Source organism: Mauremys reevesii, linkage group 1 (genome assembly GCF_016161935.1).
Source record: "Mauremys reevesii isolate NIE-2019 linkage group 1, ASM1616193v1, whole genome shotgun sequence".
NCBI lineage: Eukaryota > Metazoa > Chordata > Testudines > Geoemydidae > Mauremys > Mauremys reevesii.
In genome coordinates, this window is record NC_052623.1 from 183,496,247 (window position 1) to 183,519,385 (window position 23,139).

Consider the following 23,139-nt stretch of genomic DNA (forward strand, 5'->3'; position numbering starts at 1 on the left):
CTGTGCAGCATGGGATGGGAAATCTGCTGGATTTCAAAGGAACATTTCAGAGAAGTATTCACACAAGTAGGCTTTATGTTGGAAAATCTTTCCCTTCCCTGCCTAGATTATACATCATTCATATGTTTTCTAATAGCTAAAATTATTTACTGGAATTAATCAATTATGTTTTGAATTCCTCTTACACACGCCTTCCTCTTTCTATGCTTTTAAAAGGCACATCTGTTTCCCTGTGCAAGAAGAAAAAAAATACATTTTCTCCAAAGGAAAATAACGTAATTTAACTTTGAAAGTACTAATTAAAAATAGATTTTAGTATATATACATTATTAATAAATAATTTTAAATTGCTCTTATTTTATAAGGCTAATACATTGATGATTCATTTTTCATTAAATACACATTATTTCTCTTATCCGATCTAAGAAATGAACACACTGAAGTAATATATCCTAGCTGAAAATCAAACCCATCAACACATCTAAATAGAACTTTCTGTATTTGATTTGTAAAAGCTAAAACGAGTTTAAGTATTAATAAAATAGTAACATAGGCCAACATAATCTAAAAATGAAAGCATAATTTTAACAGTTAAAGGATTTTAATGTTGTCCTGATAAATTATTATCATAATTATTGTCATTAATTACTATGCTACCTTCCCAACAGCTTCAGTATAGATTGGCATATTAGTCATGCAAATTACAAATCAAGGAGATTTAAAATTATGTGTGTGTATGGTAACCAGCTTTTTCCAACAATGTATGTTTACATTTTTAAAGAAAAGTTCTCTAGAAAAGATTTTTAATAAAGGGATGCTTTCTTTAAGGTTAAAAGAAACCCTGTTAATCAATGTCTTAAGGGACTGCATATTTAAGGGCCTAAATACTTTGTAAATTATTCCTTGGCCCACCATTGAACAAGAGATGGAACTCTATGGCCAAGAGTACACTCTTCACAAGGTCTTATTTAGGATACTTATTGATATGGCAAAGTGTGCAACAACGTATGTTCCTTGTACTTCAGTTGTGAACAATCATTGTAAATGTGAGTTTAATTACAAATTATGTCTGCAGTTTACAGTTGAATGCTGCTGGAAAGTGATGCATAGAATAAGGTCAACAGCAATCAGCCCATAATTTCAATAGATTTGTAAACAAAATAAAGGAAAATACTGAAAAAAATTATCTTTATTCAGCTTGTACTTGGAGAATCAACAGTATTTGAAACACATAATTTGAATTATTTTTGGAATCTAATTTGGAAGTGGGGGATCAGTACTTTTTGCATCAGTAACTCTTGACGACAGAAGTTTTACTTCAAAGCCAGGTCTCATTGCTGAATTTCAAACCTAACTTACTGCTTACGTCTTTGTTGGAACCACAATTTAACTATTTATACTTTGAGTTGTGTGTTGGTAAATTTATTTATTTATTTACTTATTTTTAATGCTCAATGTGCAAATACCATACAGCTCACTTTATTTTATCTCTAGTTACTGATTAACAGTGAAATACCTCAATGCAGTTCTCATCACATATGTATAGGTATTGCACCCATTCTGGTAGTATTTTCACTGTCACTGTAGGTCTCCCTGTGCTAACACTGCATCTAATAAAATACAATTAGTTATATGCAGTTCCAAAACTATTTTTGATCCCTCTCTAATCACAGTCTTCTTTATAGCAACACATTTAATGTCATCCAAAAGATTTACCTTACAAATGCATTTTTCTATTGTCATATATTCTGTGACAAGTCATATATTCTGTTATATACCAGAGCCATTAGAAAGCAGTCTATGGAGAAGAAATACAAATATGTCTGTTTCTAATTTAGACTGAATCAATTATTTTTTAAAATCATTGTACACAAGTGGTTACTATGGGCAAATTCTGCCCACATTGACATATAGCCATACTTAAACAATGGAGTTGCACAAGAAGGCAGAAATGTAGTAGTCTGGGTGCTATTCTGCTCTCAGTTACATTGGTTATCCACTAGTATAACTCCTATAACTTTAATGAAGATACTCCTGAAGATACTCCTATCAGTTTCAGTGAGAGCAGAATCAGGCCTGTTATATTTAACACAACAATGAAATTTTTTATAAATCTACATTATCTGTGGATTTAACAAAAATAGCAGAATCTATATGTGCAAATTCAACATGTTGTAACTAACAATAGTTAAGAAATTTCTCTGTGAAAGCAAGAAATTTTCATTTCTATTTTATATTCTGTAAGAATTAACGAATGATATCTCTGAGGGCATGTCTACATTACGCACAGGATCGATGGGCAGCGATCAATCCGGCAGGGGTCAATTTATCGCATCTAGTCTAGATGCGATAAATTGACCAGTGGGCGCTTTCACATCAACTCTAGGACTCCACCGGAGTGAGAAGCGTAGGCAGAGTCGACGAGGGAGCGTCAGCCATCGACTTACCACAGTGAAGACACCGCGGTAAGTAGATCTAAGTATGTCGACTTCAGCTAAGTTATTCATGTAGCTGAAGTTGCGTAACTTAGATAGATCTCCCCCGCCAGTGTAGACCAGGCCTCTGAGTGGTTTAACAGATAAATTGGGTGGATGGTTAAATGTCTGAGCTAATATTATTGCTCTGTAATGAAACAAAACAAAGAGGAATAATCACAAAGCCAATCTATTACCACAGTTAAAATGCAATTGCTTGATCAATTATCACTCTATGAATAATTCCTTGATGCAGACAGAACCAATAAATTATTAAATAAAAGTGAAGCAGTAAACTAACAAAAGACGCGAAGTATAATAATATGTGTAATAATATATATAGACACACATCTTTATACAGATGCATATACAATATATACAATAAATTAAGTATGTAATGTAAGTTTTGCCACTTACCTATGTTATGCCCATCATGAAGAATAGTATATATGATATATCATCATGATAGTTCTCATTGTTCAGAGCTGAAATATACATCTTACATTTAAATGTCTTAGAATATAGTCTCATGTTTTCTAGATGTGTAAGAATCTCCTTGTTTCATTATTTTACTCATGGAAATTATCTTTGAATTTTTCATCTTGGAGTAGTTTTCAAGTCAGTATGTTATGACAGATGCCTATTTCCATCTTGTCCTTGGAACATGATGACAACTCCTTATTGTCGTTCCTGGCGACATATAACATCTGTGGAAGTTGTAAAGCAAACTATGATCATCATCTATCAGCATTTCATTTTCCTGTCTTGTCATAATCAGTAAAGCATGCAATTCTAGGTAGCTAGGTAAACAGTTACATACAAATTTGTGTGAAATGAAATATAGTCAGTAGTGACCTAATGCAGTGCTCTCCTAATATATGTACACCTTGTAAGCACCTGATTCACAGTTGGGAGAATGTTTCCCATTGACTTTATTGGGCTTAGGTCAGATGCTAAATATGACGTGTATGGAAATGTCCAAAGTGTAAACTTTTGTGCATGATCCAAATGAAAATTATTTTATTTTCAAAGAAGATTTTTATGAGGCAGTATTTTAATAATTAGTGTGATTACTTATTATCAGCAAATTATGTTAAGGACAGTGCTTATGTAACTTATATTGTTTACCAATAACATGGGTGAACAAAGATTCAATAGAATAAAGATTAACATTGAGGACCTGGGAAGAGATTGGGAGAGCTCAGCTGATCTTCTTTGGGATCTTTCTGGTGTAAAGTGCAAGTGAAAGAAAAATATGCTAGACCAAATGATGACTGTAGTGATGCTGTAGACAGAAGTGCTTAGTTTTTTTGTTTGTTTGGTCAGTTGGTTGGTTTGTTAGAGCATTGGAATGCTTTCTCTGATGAGAGGAAACTTAATGGATCTGACACTGTTACACTCCGTACTTCACTTACGCACATGCATAACTTGAAATGAATTGACTTCACTGGTACTACTTGTGAGGTGATGAGTTATACCTGAACTAGAGCCTGATTAAACCACATATGGTGATAAATCATTCCTGTGCTACGCTCCCGGCAACCCACAAGCCAGGAACTATTCTGGTGACTAGTCAGGTGACTTTCAGGGCAGGCATATAAGCCTTACAGGAGCTCAGTCTTCCCAACATCACTTCATGCTTTGGAACTCTTCCCGGCCTGATAATGGGGACTGAATCCAAAGGCCTTAGTCTGTTCCAGCCTTGTTCCCAGCCCAGCTGTTCTGAGCCCACTCCTGACTCTGGTTTCAACCTCAGTCTGCAGTTCCTGGCCTGACTTTCATCTCACTGACCAGTTCATGTTTTGGTTTCTGACAGTACTCATACATTTAAATTTATTCATGTGCTTTGCTGAATCGTGGCCTGCATTTCCTCCTAATTCTTCTATGGAAGAAATGGGATTTGTTCACCTGTAATAAAGTGATACAAAAAGTTTGGCCCATAAACTTCACAGAACCCCGGAGATCCACCACAGGCAAGCAGCATCCACACCGAGGCCCCTTGGGTGCATACTGTCATCAATTTTCCTGCTTGGTTGTCTATGTTCTTTTAGATTGTTTGAAGGAAGAATTCAGGAGAATACTGTTGGCCCTCCCAGAACTTCCTCCTTCCACAGAGACCGAGCCAGGGATTCCACAAGTGAAGACTCTCCTTTGTTCCTGGAAGTAAGGGCCCCATCAAGAGGTCTGTTTAAACTGAATATCATGAAAACCTACTGACAGAGAGATATATTAGACTGTTGAATTCTGTAAAGAAAGTGACAGACGAACATCTCTACAACAGTATCTTGCTGGTTAAATCAACCAGAAGAACTGTTGCAAAGTATAAAACTGATTTCTGGAGCTCTGCCAATACAATTTGTTGGACCTGTTCCTAAGATTTTCCCACAACACAGTTCTACTACTGATGGTTTGACAGAAACTGCAAAGGAAAAGAACGGGGGAAGGGAAAGAAAAATTAAGAACAAACCCTGAAGGGAAATAGTACAAAGTAATGCTACATATAGACAAAATCTACAGTTTGACGATACCACATCAAACAGAAGTAGGTGCCTTAGAGTCATGGGTTACAGAATATATAAAAAAACAAAAAAAATAGAAAAAATAATGTACGCTCTTACAGTATATGTACATATTTAAGGTAAAATTATTTAATGAGTTTATGCAGCTTCTAAACTGGAAGGACCTGAATAAACCATCTTTGTGATAGTCAAAATATGAAGAATGAGAGCAATTAAAAAGTAACAGCTGCCTTGTGCCTTGTGTAATCATATATACTAGTGCAAAGTGGAAGTAATACAGTACCATTCTGATTTACAACCACCATCAATTGGTATGATTGATTTCAGAATACAGTACCATGGCGATGTACTCTTTCACCACGTTTATCCAATGTGTATATGAGATGATTGGGAGTAGAGCAGGTCAAAAGTTGGGGGGAAAAAGTTGTTTTGTTTGGGAACAAAAACAATAGATATTTTGAAATTTCCCATAGAAGAGATATTTTGAAAAAAAAATTGTTTCAGAATAATTGACACACTTTGTTTAGAGAAATTCAAAATTAAATTCCACCTAGGAGATAAAACTTGGAGTCTCCCAGTTCAGCTGTGTCTCCCAGATCTTCCAGGCTCCCAGAACACTGGCAGAGAGCCTAGAAGCCCTGAGAATCCCAGCTCAAGTTGGGGCTCTCAAGACATCAGCGCTGGTGGGCTCCTATCTCCTTGGCAGAAAGCCTGGAAGCTCACAGCCCCCAGGGTGTCCACGCATCTAGCACTGTGGCAAGGAACCTGGAAGTCCTGGATTCCCTGACCCTGGAACAATCAGTATGATGGTCTGTCCAGCAGCATGGCCCTGGAAGCCCTGGCTTCCAACTCTGTGGCAGTCTGCCAGGTGGGCTGCCAAGAAGCACGGTTTTATTCCCGTGAAATGTTTCCATTTCAATGAATTGGCAGTTTCCAATGAAAAAAATATTCTTTCAGAAAATTTCTGACCAGCTTTAAATAGGAGAGTGACTGAGGAGTTATTGGATGAAGTATATTAAGTATGTTGATAACACTCAGCTTTCTAACTTAATTGCAGCTGGTTCAGACAATACAGTCCAATGAATTTCCCAGTGTCTGGATGAAACTGGGGTATAACTGAGAGTGAGTTGGCCGAGTTGCCTGAGAAGACTGGGATAATAGCAGTAGGTTGGGGGAAGCAGTCAGAGGAGTTATATCAGCTTTCTGCCTGAAGGTGTATGACTGACATATATGACACAGTCCACAATGTAGGGAGGGAACTGTGCATACCCCTAGCTGCTTGTGGATGATCAAATAGCAGAAGTAATGAAGACTGCTTTTTCTATCAGCATCTCCTCAGGAGGCTGCAGATTTTCCTTTCAGATGTGGAACTTGTCACTATGATTCCTTCCTTTGACACCTCAATACTGGACTAGTGCCCTGTGCTTTCCATGGAGTTACATTTTAAATGAAACCTGCCGCTGGTGCAGAATGCAGCAGCACCCTTGATAAGCCGATTTCCTGCTGTGAGCACATTAGAACTATGTGCAGGGATCTGTACTGTATTGTCTACAAATAGAGATCAAGATGTTGGTTTTGACCTAACAGGTCTTGGGACCTTCTGGTCTGAGAGACTGCCTTTCTCCTGATGCCATAGTTATGTAGCTAAGATAAGTGGGAACTCCCAAGCTGGAACCTTGTTGGAACCTAAGACTCTGAGGCTACGTCTACACTACCCTCCCGGGTCGGCGGGTAGCGTTCGACTTCTCGGAGTTCGATATATCACGTCTCGTCTAGACGCGATATATCGAACTCCGAACGTGCTCCCGTCGACTCCGGAACTCCACCACCGCGAACGGCGGTGGCAGAGTCGACGGGGGAGCCGCAGACTTCGATCCCGCGGCGTCTGGACGGGTGAGTAGTTCGAACTAAGGTAGTTCGACTTCAGCTACGTTATTCGCATAGCTGAACTTGCGTACCTTAGTTCGACCCCACCCCCAGTGTAGACCAGGCCTTAGTGTTCTTTGTGGATGTTACTTTCCTTTAAAATCCCAGGCCAAGTGTATTGACCTGTGCATGTTACAAAAAACATTTGTTTAAGATGAATAAATGGAGGACTGAAGCAGATGAGGGTGTGATTTCTGCATGGTGGAAACATGTGAGTTTGTGAGAGTTTTAAGTTCCTGTGACCTGCTGGCTGGTAATTGAGATGGAGTAGAGTGAAGGAGAAATGGTGCCACTTTGGATTATTTATATCATAAATCCTCTAGTGTTTTTAAATGTATGTCAAGAAAATGTTGAGCTTTGATTGGGTACTCAATGCTGTAGATAGTTTTTAAAAATAAAAATAAAAACACACACACACGGAATAAGGACAGTCCAATGTGTTGCAACAAGGTATGTTCAAAGATCACAGTTAAAAAAATCTTCTGCTGGTGGTATCTGACTCAGTTCATGAAAATGAACATGCGTCAGTCTGCGCTGCTTTGGATCATTATCAAGTAGAACCCATCATCAGCATGGAAGCACGTTTTCTGGAATGGTTGTTGAAGCATGAAGGGACATATGAATCTTTAGTGCAACTGGCACGTAAATATCTTGCAATACTGGCTACAACAGTGCCATGCAAATACCTGTTCTAACTTTCAGGTGTCATTGTAAACAAGAAGCAGGCAGCATTATTTCCTGCAAATTGTAACCAACCTTGTTTGTCTGAGTGATTGGCTGACCAAAAAGTAGGACTGAGTGGACATATAGGCTCTAAAGTTTTACATTGTTTTATTTTTGATTGCAGTTATTTTTTGTACATAATTTGACATTTCTAAGTTCAACTTTCATGATAAAGAGATTGCACTACAGTATTTGTATGAGGTGAATTGAAAAATAATTTTGTTTTTGTTTTTTACAGTGCAAATATTTGTAATAAAAATAAATATAAAGTGAGCACTGTACACTTTGTATTCTGTGTTGTAATTGAAATTAATATATTTGAAAATGTAGTAAACATCCAAAAATATTTAAAATAAATGGCATTCTGTTGTTGTTTAACAGCACAATTAATCACAATTAATTATTTTAATTGCTTGACAGCCCTACTTTCTAGCTAACCTTCCAGTAGTGTCAGATCTTGAAAGGGCACGGAATCCTGGAAGCATGGCAGCTTTTAATGGTCTGAGTGATAGAAATGCATCTCTAAGGGATAGACTGTGATTTTGTTTCACAGCAGCAGGCACAAAACCAGAATCTTGTGCAAGTCTGGGTTAGCATCTCACAGACATCACTAGAACATCTGTGTTTTGTGCAAAAATCCAGAGTTTAGTAGCAACTCTCTCTGTAGCACTGACAACATGCAAGATAACTTTAGTGTCAGCCTCATCATGGGAACTATAAGAAACCTTACTGAATGATGCAAGGCAGCAGCTTCATTATGTGTTGTAATGACAAAATTCTTCGAGCAATTCTTCACATGCTGGAGCATTTTTTCCACAAGGAATGTGGTTTACTCATCCTTTGTGTGAGTATAAGACTGTCAATTCTTGATTGTGACATTGGCGATGTTTTTGGAGCCAATAAATGTGGACAGGCACAATATCATGGAATCTTTTTTTTTGGTAATTATTTTTAATTGATTCCTCTGCATACATGTCAAATACAAGGTAGACTTCATCACTGGTCCAGTATTTTCTCTGTAGCCTCATAATGACGTGTCCAGCCAAATCTCAGAAGGTATTAACAGTTTCTGGTTTGCTGAAAGCTTTTACCTCAGCCATACCATCTATGATTGCTACCCTGAAAGGTAGCAGTCACATTGTTAGTAGGTGCTGTCTTAGAAAGACCATCCAGATATGCATTAGTTTGCTTTTCTCCTGGCACATGTGTATTGTATTGGAACATTGATCATACTACCAAGAGAACTTGTACTTTTCCAAAGTCTCACACAAATCAACTTCATCATGAAATCTGGGCATGACCAAGAGACAAGCAAACATTGGGCGGTCTGAGGTTAGCTCTGTAATATTCCCCGCCACTTTCACTCTAATTTTATTCGTTGCCTATTAGCATAACTTCTGTCTGTTCTTCTTGACTGGAGCCTTGGATAATTCTTTGGGGTCTGAAGGCTTCATACAAGTCATGACCCAAAGTATGAATTCAACTAATAATTTTAGCTATCTCGTCACTGAAGACTGCTTTTGTCATGATATTAATAAACTCCCACCCAACATTCACAAATAGGTTGTCAGTGTGAAGCTCATCCTGTAGTTTTAAAATTGTCCCTTCTTGGCATTTAACAGGACCTAATTAGTCTAGATGGTGCTGGGTTACTTTTAGGGAAGTGATCCCAGCCATGCTTGGTGTTTTGTTCAAAACTGGATGGAGCTCTGGGGTTGTCAGGAAAAAACTAGGAAAGAGCATTTGAATGCCACATTATGTCCACCATATTCTAGGTCTTCATCCGAACCATGTACACGGAAGGGAACTGGTGATCTTTTAAAAATCCAAATTTGTTTTCTAAATTCCTCCCGTATGTCCCATACACCTCTTATTTGTGTGAGGTATCAGGCAAATCTACATCTAAAGCAAAAAATATTTCACAGTCAGTGGTGTGAGGTTCAAGTTCCAATTAGCAGTCTTGACAGATCAAATAAAGAACAACAAAGACTCAGCAATCTTCGTGTATCACCGCACCATCTCAAAAGTTGGCTTTGTCACTGATTCAAACTCATCAAATTGCTTGATCCATTCTGTGATATTGCAGCTCTCCATTTTGTGCAATTGGTTTTTGAGAGACGATTGTACACTGGATGTGTGGAACTGGTTTTGTAAGTCCTTTACCTTTTGGGAAATGAATTCAAACACATCAGTTTGCTTTTCAAAGAAGACATCTAGGTAGCATGTTTGAAGGGCAACAGTGTTTCGGTGTATGCTTCAATAGCATGTTGCAACTTATTCCTTGCAAGAATTTGGTTTACAGTACTGTCACTATACAAAATCCCCCAGATCTCAGGAATACCAGTGCTATCAACAAAGCAGCTGATTGTATGTGTTGCTTCAAAGAATATGTGCAGTTGTCCAGGACATAAAAATGTACCATCCATGAAGATCATCATGGGCCATTATTAGCTGTTGAACAGGTCTGTAAAGGCCCATATCTAGTGTCATGACATATTTTGATTCAGTTCCACAGATGTATTTGTTCATGCATGCCAGCTGCGTAAGGGATGTTAACTGAACTGAGTGATCAGTGGGGCTAGCAGGTATGATTGGTAGGATGCATGCATGGGTCATTCACTTTAGCATCTCATGCAGTGCTGAGTTAAAGACTGACCATGTTGGACCATGACCTTTCTCCTGAAATGGTGTATTATGTTATGGTGCCAAGATCATTTGAGGGTACATCTTCTATCTCTTCCACTGAAGCCCTACACAGTGATTTTTCACCTCTGGAGTGCATTGCATTTTTGCACAATAACCAAATGAGGACAAGGGTAGTGAATGTTAGAATGCTGTACTATAGTTGATTTAACTGCTGCTATATTGGAAACTGGACTTCTTGGCTTCAGAATTTCTGGTCCTTGCTAGGAAAGTAAGTGAATCATGAAGTCACAAAGTGCCTTTAAGGAACAGTTTTTGCTGGCCCAGACAACACTTCATAGAATCATAGAACTTAAGATCAGAAGGGACCATTATGATCATCTAGTCTGACCTCCCGCAAGATGCAGGCCACAAAAGCTGACCCACCCACTTGAGGCCAGGACTGGTGTCCATTAATACTTTCCTCATAGCAGACCATAACAGTTGCATGAAGGGAACTTTTGCCATGTCTTGTATCTTCAAGGAAGTCTAAGATATCACCATCACAAAATATAAACCTATTCTTGATGAGGTCTGGCGAAACATGCAACCCGTCCTTCAGTGTCATGCTGTGAAAAACTTAATTTGCAACTGCAGTCTATAGGCAGAACACATACATGGTTGTACTCATTGGAGAAGCGAATGCTTTGCATAAGATGCACAAGGATTTTACTATGGGTTTTGGAATGAATTGTTAAACCAACAGCCATTTGTAGTGGCAGATTATGCGTATACTGCACAGTTGTCACGTATGTGTTGGAAACCTGCCTTTCATTCAAGCACTCATATATGTGGCTTTATGATGAAATGAAAGCCTTATGCACCATTTGCTTACTGCCATACTTGGTGGTGCTGAAATCACTGTAACCAACAATGCACCACTGAAGTAAATGTTGCATGGTATTATTTTTTTCAGGTTTGGCATCAGTTATGGACCCCTGAAACTCCCACATACTTCAGGACAAAAATGTTTTTTCCATAAAAATTCAGCATCTGCAAACATAGCCTTCATCTTACTGTTGACATCAGGGCTGTGTTCTGCTTTTGATAGCGCCACATCTTTTTCAGCTTTACAGGGTATGGGCTGTGATTCATTTCTGTGGATAGGATTGCCAGAAACTACACCCAGACCCCACAGTTCATCTTCAATAAATGTTTTAAGAGCTTTTCTGCTAAGCATTTGTTCCTCTTCAGTCCCATTCAAAGTTCATATTTCTCTGTACTTAGCCTCTGCATTGGCCATAGCCAACACTCTCCCATTCATTAGATCAGAGATCTTCAGTCTGTGGGAGTAACATTCTGGGGGTGCGGCTGGGGCCAGGCCCAGATCTCACAGGGGTGGGGAGGGAGTGCAGCCCAGGTCCACTCTTGACCTCAGCCCTGGCTGCCTGCCCTGTGCCTGGAGTCCCAGCTGCCTGCCCTGGACCCAGGGTCCCGGTTGCTGGCCCTGTGCCCAGGGATCCACTCCAAGCCATGGCTGCTGGTTCTGCACCCATGGTCCCGGATGCCCATTCCCGGCTTCAGCCCTCGGCTCCCAGCTGAAGGTCCGCTCCCATCCCCACCTCCAGCTGTGGCCCCAGACTCAGTCCCTTTACCCCTGTCCGCATCTCCCCTCTCCAAGCCCCAGCCCTGCATGGCTCCATCTGGGGGCAGGGTAAGGGGGGGTGCAAGGTAAAGAGTTCGGGGACCACTGCATTAGAGCCTCTGCGAGGTAATTTATGAACTCCAGCTGAGTCACACAGTTTGTAGTAGTACCAGTGCTTGTTTCTGTTGCTTTTACCTTTTGACCTTTCTTTGTGTAGCACTTGATGTGATATGCAATGTTACCCACTCTGTGGGTGTCTTTTTGGTCAATTCACCCACTTTATTTTCAATGCTATGTTCCTTCTAAGAGTGACTGCTTCATACAGTTTCTTACCTGTCTCATGTTGAAAGTGTGCATCATGGATGCCTTTGGGCTTCCAGCTTACTGCAGAAGAAGCAGGTGTTCTTCTTGAAACACATGTCAAGAGATTTAGTATAAGGTGAATATTGCCAACCCTGGCACTTGTTCTGGCATCTTAAACTTTTTCCTTATGCTCAGTGTACTTTCTTTCCTACCTTGCCAAAATCAGTTTATGTGTGCACTTCTTATAGCAAGTAAGGTGCCATCGAGCATTGTGTTTAACCAGGTCCCTTGCGGTGATATTCTCCAAAGATTCAGCTACTAATCAGTACACTTTGTCTCCCCATTGATGACTAAAAATGATCAAGACCAAAGTAAAACAAAGATTTTGTAATAAATTACTTTGGGATGTTAATTAATTATGTAATCTAATGTATGTTATAAAACTCTAATCCTTCTGCCAATTACAGTTGGCAGCCACAAGGGCCAGGTTCAATATCTAGGAGTTCCTTTTCAACAATACAACACAAAACTGGCTTGAGCCCCACCCAGTAACCTGGGACAATTACACACCACCCCCTGGGCACCTTTAAAAGGCAATACTTCCCCTCTCACAAGCACAGAGATTGAGTGTAGAAAATAAACTTTTAATAAAAGGAGGGAAGTAACCTGGCATTCATTGGAAAAACACTGCAAGCAGGATTCATAAACATAAAACCATGAGCAAAAGACCCACTCCAGAGTATGTTGGGCAGTATCCTTTTGCCTCAGGTTCTTAAGTCCAGCAAACAAAAATTCCTTTAACGTGTCCCTCCCTTCTCTGCACCCCACTCACAGTTGTTTTCCTTGGTCAGTGCAGATCCAGAGTTCAGAGGTGCATCTTCAGAGTTCTTCTCCCACCTGAGCTGTGCGGGGGGAGAGGAGGAAGAAGGCATCCTGCTCACTCCACGGTCCGGGCACACGTTCACTGCTCATCTCTTTGCCAGCCACCCTACTCCACAATGTCTTCAGGTCCCACCACTTAGCAGAGCTCTCAGTGATTTCAGCTGTTAGTGGGAAAGCTTCACTGCTGATGCCCACTGGTCAGTCTCTTGCATCAGAAACACAGTCCCAAAGCAGGTCTAATGACCTGGTTATCAGTGATTTCAGCTCTGTGGTGTGTAACAAGACTCTCAATTGCGTCTTAATCAGCTCTGTTGTTAAACAGTGTTGAGGGGAAGGGTCAAATGGTGTGTAGGACCCTTAGGCAGGTACAAGTACCCATCCCCAAACTTTGTCAACTCCACTGGGCTTTGACATCCAGGACCCCTGACTAGCAAGTGCAATTTAGTTGAGGGTGAGTCCCTCAATCAGAGTATGCCAAGCACAGTTCTTCCCCCCTTGATTAACACAATAAGGATAACAACCCTTTAGTACCCCTACCCCAATAATTAAGTGACTTGCTATCCGACACCAGCCAAAGCAGTCCAATCACGCTGAGCATCTAGGCAGGGTGAGAATGCCCATGCCAACAAGGTTGGCTCCTGAAGTCCTTTTCCTCAGCTCATCACTAGATGTAAGGGGAGAGCTCATTCAGACCCCGCTTACATAACTGCAGATACCATTTGTGGATGGATTCCAGTAATTTTTGGCTGGATGCTGATGCCTGGACCTCATTATAACTCTTTTGGCATAGTAAACAAAGCAGATAACCAATACCACTGAACTGCTTCTTTTTTGTCGATGATGACAAATCGACTTGAAGCACTCCTTCCATTCATGGTAATCTGAAACATTAAAAAAATTAATCAGGTATCATGTTCTGAGCATTAACTGATGACACAGTACTGTCAGTTGAGGGCCACAATTTAACTTCCTGAGACATGCATCCCTGTGTTAAAGAGTATTTAAAAAATGTTGATTTCTAAACATTGTCTCAAGTGTATCTCTATATAATTGTTCCAGGTTTGTCATGTTTGGTACCATTGTGTTCATGGAAGAAAGGGCTTTTGAATGATATCCAATTTGACCCATTTCTGATGGCATTGTTGTACCAAAAATTCTACCAACTGGAAGATCTAGAGCTGGGGGTTAGGGTCGGAGTGCAGTGAGTCCCCCCAGCCAAGCTGCCCAGTGACACTGAAATTGTGTTTCTGTAGTTTTTTGACTAATCAAAAGACACCTTTCTATCATTAGCTTTCCCATAGCGTTACACATACTGTCAGACTGAATGGAGGGTTTAGAGCAGGGGTCGGCAACCTTTCAGAAGTGGTGTGCCGAGTCTTCATTTATTCACTCGAATTTAAGGTTTCGCGTGCCAGTAATACATTTTAACATTTTTAGAAGGTCTCTTTCTATAAGTCTATAATACATAACTAAACTATTGTTGTATGTAAAGTAAATAAGGTTTTTAAAAAGTTTAAGAAGCTTCATTTAAAAGTAAATTAAAATGCAGAGCCCCCCAGACCGGTGGCCAGGACCCAGGCAGTGTGAGTGCCACTGAAAATCAGCTTGCGTGCCACCTTCAGCACACGTGCCATAGGTTGCCTACCCCTGGTTTAGAGCAACACAATGTATCGGACATACTGCTTACTAGAACACTAAAGTATTTCAGAAGCAGTGTGTGGGAATTTGAGCTGCTGAAAACCCCTGAAGCTTGGGATATGGTTCCCCTGACTGGGAGAAATGTGTAACCCAGACTAACAAGTGTCTGTTGGTTACCCACTAATGGCTAAACCAACTGCAGAGATTTATGACTCTGCTACTGCTGGGAGCTAAATGAAATTGTGACAAAGAATTTTGGCAATTTTTCACTTAACTTGTTAGTGCCACATGTAGGGCTAACTTAGCTGACTTGAGCAGGCCCAAGTTAAAACAATATAAGCCTGAACAAGTAACTGCTGAATAAGCTCAAACAAGTAATTTCCAAAACATTCAACCGTGAATACGTTTATAGTAAATAAGGGGGGGGCAGAAATGAACTAAACTAACCATTGTGGGCATGTTTATAGTAAACAAACTAGGCAGGAAAACCCTGAGCTGATAAGTTTGCCTTACATAATTTGAAAAGTGATTGGTCCTTAGATATTATTCGCTAGAAAGGATGTATATAAACTTTGTATTGACATGAATTGAAATGGTGGTATCACCCTGTACCTAAATCCCCTGAATCTGGGCTTAGCCAGCATGGGCAAAGAGCTGTTATATGCCTAATAAAGTAACCTGAGTGACAAATGTGAGGTTGGTAGACCAGGTGCCAGCTCTTGCCAATGCTGCAGTCATCACCTGAGCATTGACAACTTCATAGCTGGAAACCAGACCAACTCACATGTATGTTAGTATTGTTCAAGATAGGTATCGCATGCTATAAAGAAATATGTAAGTTTTGCTTTATAACTGTAAAATGCCTGCTATGAACTTGTGAACCCAGGCAGGAAGACTATTAAAACTAAGTGGGCCATTGTGAAACATCACAATATAAAGGCTGGGTTAATGGCCCTCTTACTCCCTGTAATGTGGGGGTGTGGGCTCCCTCTGAGACTGACAGGGAGAACCACTCTCCACCCCTGGTGGGCAGAGCCAGGCAAGCCACACTCCCCACCTGAAGCAGAGGGGTGGGACAGGAAGATTAAAGGGCAGGCCCTACAGCTCAATTGTGCGAGAGCCGGAGGAGGAAGCAGACATCTCTCACCCGCTGCTGAGCCCTGTGCCTAAGACAGAGTTCTCCAGCACCGAGGACACAGAAGAGGTGCTGAGACTGCCAACTGACCTGTACCTGGAGGAGCTACCGGCACTGCTGCTGGCCAGGTATGTGAATGGCAGGTAGACAGAGGAACTCCAGGCGATGGAGGTACACGTAGGAGGGGTAGTAGGAAGTAGCCCAGGGACACCAGACATTAGTCCGGTTGTGCTGCTAGATTCCAGGTCAGTATGTTTTAGTGGGATCACTACTGACCCAGTAGTGGAACCTCCACCACTGGCAGGGCCCTGGGCTTGGACCTGCTGATATAGGATGGGCCTGGGTTCCCCTATCCCTGCTGCTGACCACACCCCTGAGGGGGAAGCCTGCCCACCTTAGGCTAAATAAAGGCTTAGGCTAAATGGCCTGCATTGGTTTGCTGCCTGTTCTAGCCAGGAGCCTTTGGGCTATAGACTGCTTATTGCTCTGTCTGTCAGAGGGCTTGAGCCCCTAAAACTGCTTATGGCTCTGTCCTGTCCAGAGGGCCAGAGCCCCTTTGACTACTAATCCCCCTATTTAGCCTTACATTTATAGTCAGATCATAGTGAGGGGACATGGCCTCTCTCTGAGACTGGTGCGGCGAGACGGCCACAACCCACTACACACCCATGAAGATGCTACAGACAAGAAAATTTGTCCCATCGGCCTGAATTCTGGAAGAAGGAAATAAAGATAGCTAACATGAAAATTCTTTATATTTCTTTGCTGTCTCACTCTCAGAGGGCTGGACTAGGAAACAAAAGCAGAGATCCCCAGGGTCAACCTGGATTAGCACTAAAACATATTCAGTGCCGACAGATTAATACAACTCTGTCACCTTTTGGAATCATAGACTGTAACTCATTTGCATATATATGTTGCCTGCTTTAACATGCAAATATCTCTCATTTCTTTTTCATAGTTAATAAATCCTTGGTTACTTTACTATAGTATTGGATTCATGTGTTGTCTTTGGTGTGAGATCTGAATACAAATTGACCTGGGAAAAGTGACTGGTCTCTTGGGACTGGAAACAACTGAATCTTTTCTGATGTTTGTTGTATGGCATCACTGAGTCCAGCTTGCCTCAGGGGCAAGACAGACTGAAGTGCCCAAGGAGATTGTCTGTGACTCCACAGTAAGACTGTTACAGTGCTTCAGGAGTTCACATTTGTTAGTGGGTGGTGAAATCTAATTATAGAACTTGCAACCAATTGAGGTGTCTGCCCTGCTTTTTGCCAGTTTGCTCTGAGTTTGGCATTCACTGTTGTGAACCATTCCAGACAGCATGACAACAGGCTGGAGTCAAACAGAGGTTTTTGGATCCCAGAGAACTGGATGTAGTGGTCTTCCAGAACTGCATGAAGTGTTCTGGATAAGCCACATGGAAAGGTCTTGAAGTGTATTCAACCACTATCCTTTTAAGTTGGTAGAAGTCTTACCATTGACAGATATAGGTACTGGAGAACATTTGCTTCAGCTCTCAAACCTCAGTTGTGAATGTAGCAAGCATAAAATATATTTAACCAAAAAATACTGCATACTTGGCCAATGTGCATTCCTTTTTTTTGTATAAGTAGATTCTTTTCTATTGTATTCGCTCGCAAAATGTGTTCCTATATGGAGCTGACTGATTTTTTTTTTCATTTGAAATTTCCTTTTAACGTGAAAATGGCCTTTTATTCCAAATTGAATTTTCTATGTAACCTTTTCATTTTTTGAAAGATTCTCATTTTATATTAAAAAAAGCAAAGCAAAACAATGACATTTTAAAAGTATTTTCCCATTTTTCCTCACCTTTTATCCCTTTTTTCCTTCCCCCTTTTATTATCTCTCCCTTTTCTCTCCTTTTTTCCCATTTTGCTACTGAAAAACGGGGGAAAGAAAAAAGAAGAGAGGGAAAAACAAACAATGTTTTCTTTTTTATTTGTTGAAAAATTGGACAATTTCAAAACACTATGAATTTTTTTTTAAATCAAGCATTTTGACCAGTTCTACCCCTTCATGCTTTAACTCCCACCTGCCCCTGCAACTAAAATACTTTAAAGCAAATATGTTAAAAAGACAGTAAAAGAATTTTCCTTAGTGAGTGTACCTAGACCTGAAACAAAACAACCAACCCAAAGCTGCAGCTTCCATAGAATGGAACATGGTGACATCATATCAGGAATATCCTTCAAAAAATCTTTCCAGTCTTAAAACAAAATAAATTATTTCCCAGAACCCACCCCAGAATAACACCAATCAAACACCATCTTCCAGGAAAGCCTAGGAGAAGAGGGCATATTTGCAATATGCAACCAATCTTGTCTCTGGATATCCGATGTGGGAACTTCTGAGCCAAGGACCCCTTCCCAATTATGCCCTGGTAGCAGTACTCTCCTTTTAAAACCGAGGGAGTGATCATAGTTGCTGTGGTGTCACCCAGAAAGGTATTTCTCCAAGATCCTCATTCATAGACCACTGAAGCCAATAGGAGTCTTTCTATTGACTTCAATCAGGCCCATAGACAGAAACCAAACCATTCAGAGTTTCATGGGTTAAAACTAACACTTATAAATTCATCCAGAAATGAACTGGGGAACCACTGAAAATATTCCATTTATGCACCACTGTAATCTAATCATTTTTTTATAGATCCAAAGTCCTTAAGGGAGTACCACAAGTCCACATATGTCCCTCAAAACTCAATTTAATATTTTGATCTCTATGTTAGATGTATAAAATTTCATGTAGCCATATAACTCCCTCTTGGTTATGCATTTGAGGAGGTTCAGGAGCATAAATAATTCCAGGTAAGGTCAGCGGAATTTACATTCATAAATAGGTTCAGTATCTACCTATTTCAAACAGTGAAATAAATAAATTAAATAAATAAAAAAAATCAAATCTATTTCTCTTCCTTTTTGAGCTCTGTAGTTACAAATATGAAAAACTTTAATGTTTGGACAGTGCTTTGAACGTGTAAATTACTGATTAAGTGTTAAATATTGAACACATAAAGTACTGCGTAAGTGTAAAATATTATTATTTCTTGGAGAGCCACAATTTTGCAAGACTTGTCAGATTTCATTGAGACTACTTGGGGAAGTACAGTGCATGCTTTTTTGCATTAGAATTGCAGAACTGGACTATCACTGAGTACCTTCATGGGGGTAACATGCACCTACCTAATTCTATTGGATCTCCAGCTACAAGAATCAATGTAATTTTAAATAGCTTACATTGTATGAGGTTGATATTATTCTTACTGCTTTTTGAAAGTGCACGATCCAATAGTTCAGTGTCCAAGAATTTGCCATTTACCCAGGTGGATAGGACAAGAAATTGGGAAGAATATTTGTTTGGGAACATGTAAAATGGAGATATAGGTTTAGAGCTGCACAAGAGTCAAGTGAAAATAGAAGAAACATGTCTTCATTAAAAAAACAAACAAACAGGGAGAATTTAAGGTGGCAGAATCTAATCACCTGAATCAGAAATAACTAATAAACTGGATTTAGTACCCTACTGTTGTGAAATGCTTATATTACTCTATTGCCCACAAGTGGTCAGACTCATCTTACAGTTACTATCTCAAAAAGCACAGTGCCCCTCTAACAGCATGCTGGGACATTGGTTCAGCATTGATTTAGGTCAAAGGGACTCATCACTTATTAAAACTAGGCATACACTTAAGTTCCTTGCTCTATCATGGCCACATTCCACCTTTAATCATTGTGCACTCCTGTCTTTGACCTCTGTGTCCCAAGTTTTTTTTGGGATGCGAGGACTAATTTTATACCTTGGTGCTTGGACCGTAATTAAAAATTGAACTTGATCCTTTCCACAGAGTAAGTTTGATATCCCTGCTTTGATGGCTGCAGTCTATTCATGAATTAATTATAGATGAGAGGTGTTCTTAAGCTCTAGAGACCAATATCGGGGGGGGGGGAATTGGGGCCATGGCCCTGCCTCCTCCCTGCCCTTTTATACCAGCTTTGGGGCACACACAAGAGCAGTCTATTCACTCTCTAAAACTCAGGGACTGCAGTTATTACAGACCTTTGTGCAGGCTATCATATTGAATTCTCCTTGTGTGCTTGTTCCCTACTCCCACCTATTCATCCTGTAAAGACCTGTCATGAAATAATTAATACTTAGGAACCCAGTAATAGTGGGAGATATTATTGTTACCATTTTACAGAAGAGAACACTCAGACACAAGTGAAGGCTTACCTTTTCAAAAATGTCCATTAATTTTGGGGGCCTCCTTTTCTAAGTGACCAGCTTGAGACACATATGACTTACTTTTCAAAGGTGCTGTGCAGGAAGTGTGGGTTCTCAGTGTCCCTGAAAGTCAGGCCTATCAGTGTCTGAAGTTGGACATTTTTTAGAAATGTCTCCTAAATAGTCCACAGTGTCATAGTGACTCATAGACAGAACTGTATGATAGCAGGACGTGAGCATCTGTGGTAAATTCAAAGGAAACTGTCAACTTGCAAATTAAATTTCTGACAGCAAGTTTTTGATCCACTATAGTTACAAGTAACATCTAAGATTATTGAAACTGCAAAGAAAATGAACGATCATTTTTTAGTTTCTTTACATTTAACATTATTTTGAATATAATGTTGCATTTAACATTATTTTGAATATAGTCATTTTTACTACATAAACTAATAATCAATTTTTCTTGCTGGAAACAGCAGAGGTACAAAACAAAAAAAAAAGCCCCATATAAACATTTTTAAAGAAAAATTGTTCACTGGTAATTCACATTGTCAGAGTTTCCCCTCCACCATCCTGTGGCAGATTCCAGACAATAAGCATAATAGCACCATCTATGAGGGGGCAAAAGGAGAAAAAAAAAGGCAGAGGATAAATAATTGCAGTTGTGCTTCCCATCCCCTCCCCTTTACCTAGATTTAAATCTGAAAATTCCCCTCCTACATAGACTCCCCAGTTTCATAAGTGGAGAAAGGATGAGACTGACTGAATTACCTGTCATTCAGCCATCTCTTCTCTTCTCCTGTGCAAGTTTCAATTCAATTAAGCAGACTCATAAGAAGAGAGGAGCTTAACTAAGAGGCCCTTCAAAAACTTTATGAGCTAAGCTTGTCTTTGGCATCTAAGTTATGTGATGAATGTGTGAGGCAAGGATGTCACAGATTTCCTGTGTGGACATTTCCACCTCTTGCCCCAGTACGTGGAAATGCCCCCAGAGAGTCGCCTTTCACAAGCGTAGATGGTCTCATCTTTTCATAAGTCAGGCTGATTCACAGAACTTGTCATAGTCAACAGATGTAGGGAAACTTTTCATGCATATCCTCAGACTGTGGAGAACAGAAGACACATTGAAGGTTAATAGCTGTGATAACTGATCTCCGTAAAGAGAGGGCTTTGAAAAACTTGGGCTGTGAGAATCGAAAGTAAAGCCCATTGGCCTCTGGGAGGCCAAAATAGCTGAAAATCCAAATTCTGAGATAGGAGAGTTTCAGACCCTTCTTGAACCTAACTAAAACAAGTTCAAAGGCATGTTGTAGGGAACAAATTGAGGGAACAAACAAAACAGAGGACACCCAGAATGTCTCTGTGGTGCAGTAGGAAGGACCTAAAAGCTAACAAGGGAGAATTTTGGCAGGCAAGTCATTGACCTACCTGCTTTGAGAGGAGAAGTACAGCAGAGAAAGGCTCAAAGAAAACCTGACATTGATGAGCCAGAAGGAGAGCGATGGAGAATATTTGGTAATTGAAAGACTTAACATGAGTTCATGTCTAGCTAACAGAGCCTGAGCTCTCTGGGCTTCAGCAGAAAACTGGAGGGAAACCTAGAACTGAGGAGTAGGGGTAGGGGAGGCTGAAATCCAGGTACTGAGACAAACACACATTCCCATTGAAACAACAGAGGTTCTGAGCTACTAAGCCAGGGCAGAAGAATGGAGGGGAAACTACACACTGTGGAGGGAAGGGAAGTGAACTACACCTAATGTGTGAAATGCAAACAAAAGTTCCTTCTGAACAAAAGGTCCTGGGATTCTGGCGTGTGCATTCAGAGTTTGATGGGAGAATTAGGTAGTGTCCTGTGTCTCAAGATGTAGTAGTCACAGTTTGCTGAGGGAAAGGAGAGCCAGAGTATGAGCATAGCACTTCAGCCCTCCAGAAGCTAGGAAGAGACTGCTGAGCTGAATCACATCACAAAGGAGCTGTGCTCTGAGTTGTTAGAATTAGTCAGACAGACTCTCCTTGGAGAAAATAAGCAGGGAAAAGCACACATTTACTTCACTTAAAATGTTGTAGTGCCATTCTTTTTGGTGAAGTTTCTCTTATTTTAAATCCCTGATTGTGGGAAATAGTTATTTAATTAATTTATTTTTTGTTAAACACAATAGGAAAAAGTCTACACATATGTCCTTGCCTCTCTTCCTCCTGCTTCAACTCCAGATTAAATTTCAGTAGGTCCACAGTATGGCGTGAATAATTATCAGTGCAAATTTTTACAATGAGCACTGCTGCTAAGGGGCTACTCATGCTTAAAATTATGTATATGTTTAAATATTTATTGGACTGGGACATACATTATGTAATACTGTACTCTGAAAAAATAGAAATGTTGTGTTGAATGGCTGATACATTCTTAAATACCATACAGCAAGATAAACAGAGTGGATTCTGATATCTTTTAATTTGCAATAGTTTTCTACCTATATTTTTGTCAATTTCAAATTGCAGCAACACTTTATACACTGAAGTAAATGAATGTTTTCATGGATTGACCTATATCACAAGCTTAAGGTTGATGCAATCTAATCAACCTATAGCACTGGAGTTGATGAAATGACTGATGAATAAAACTGATAAACCCTTGAACAAAATTCTAAACAGCACTTAAGAAAAAAATAAAACTTTGCCAGACTTGAACCATTCTCATTGCACCAAAAATCTCCATGTAAATAAAAATGGTTGTTATATAGGGAGAATTGTCATGGAATGTCACCTGTGCTGAGTTGAAGTGCATTTTTTAAAAGAGATGTCCAAATACAAAATGATTTAAAGCCTAATCCTGCTACCATCACAGTGAGTGCTGGACACTTCCATTGCCTTCAGTGGAAATAGGATTGAAACCTGTATGATTATCTTGACAGCAGTAATCAAACGTTTTGGAAGGAAATTTTTCTAGTGCTAAATATAATCTGACAGTTGAATGTATTTCAACTGTTCTTTTAAAACTAACCTGTACTTTCATCCTGTGAC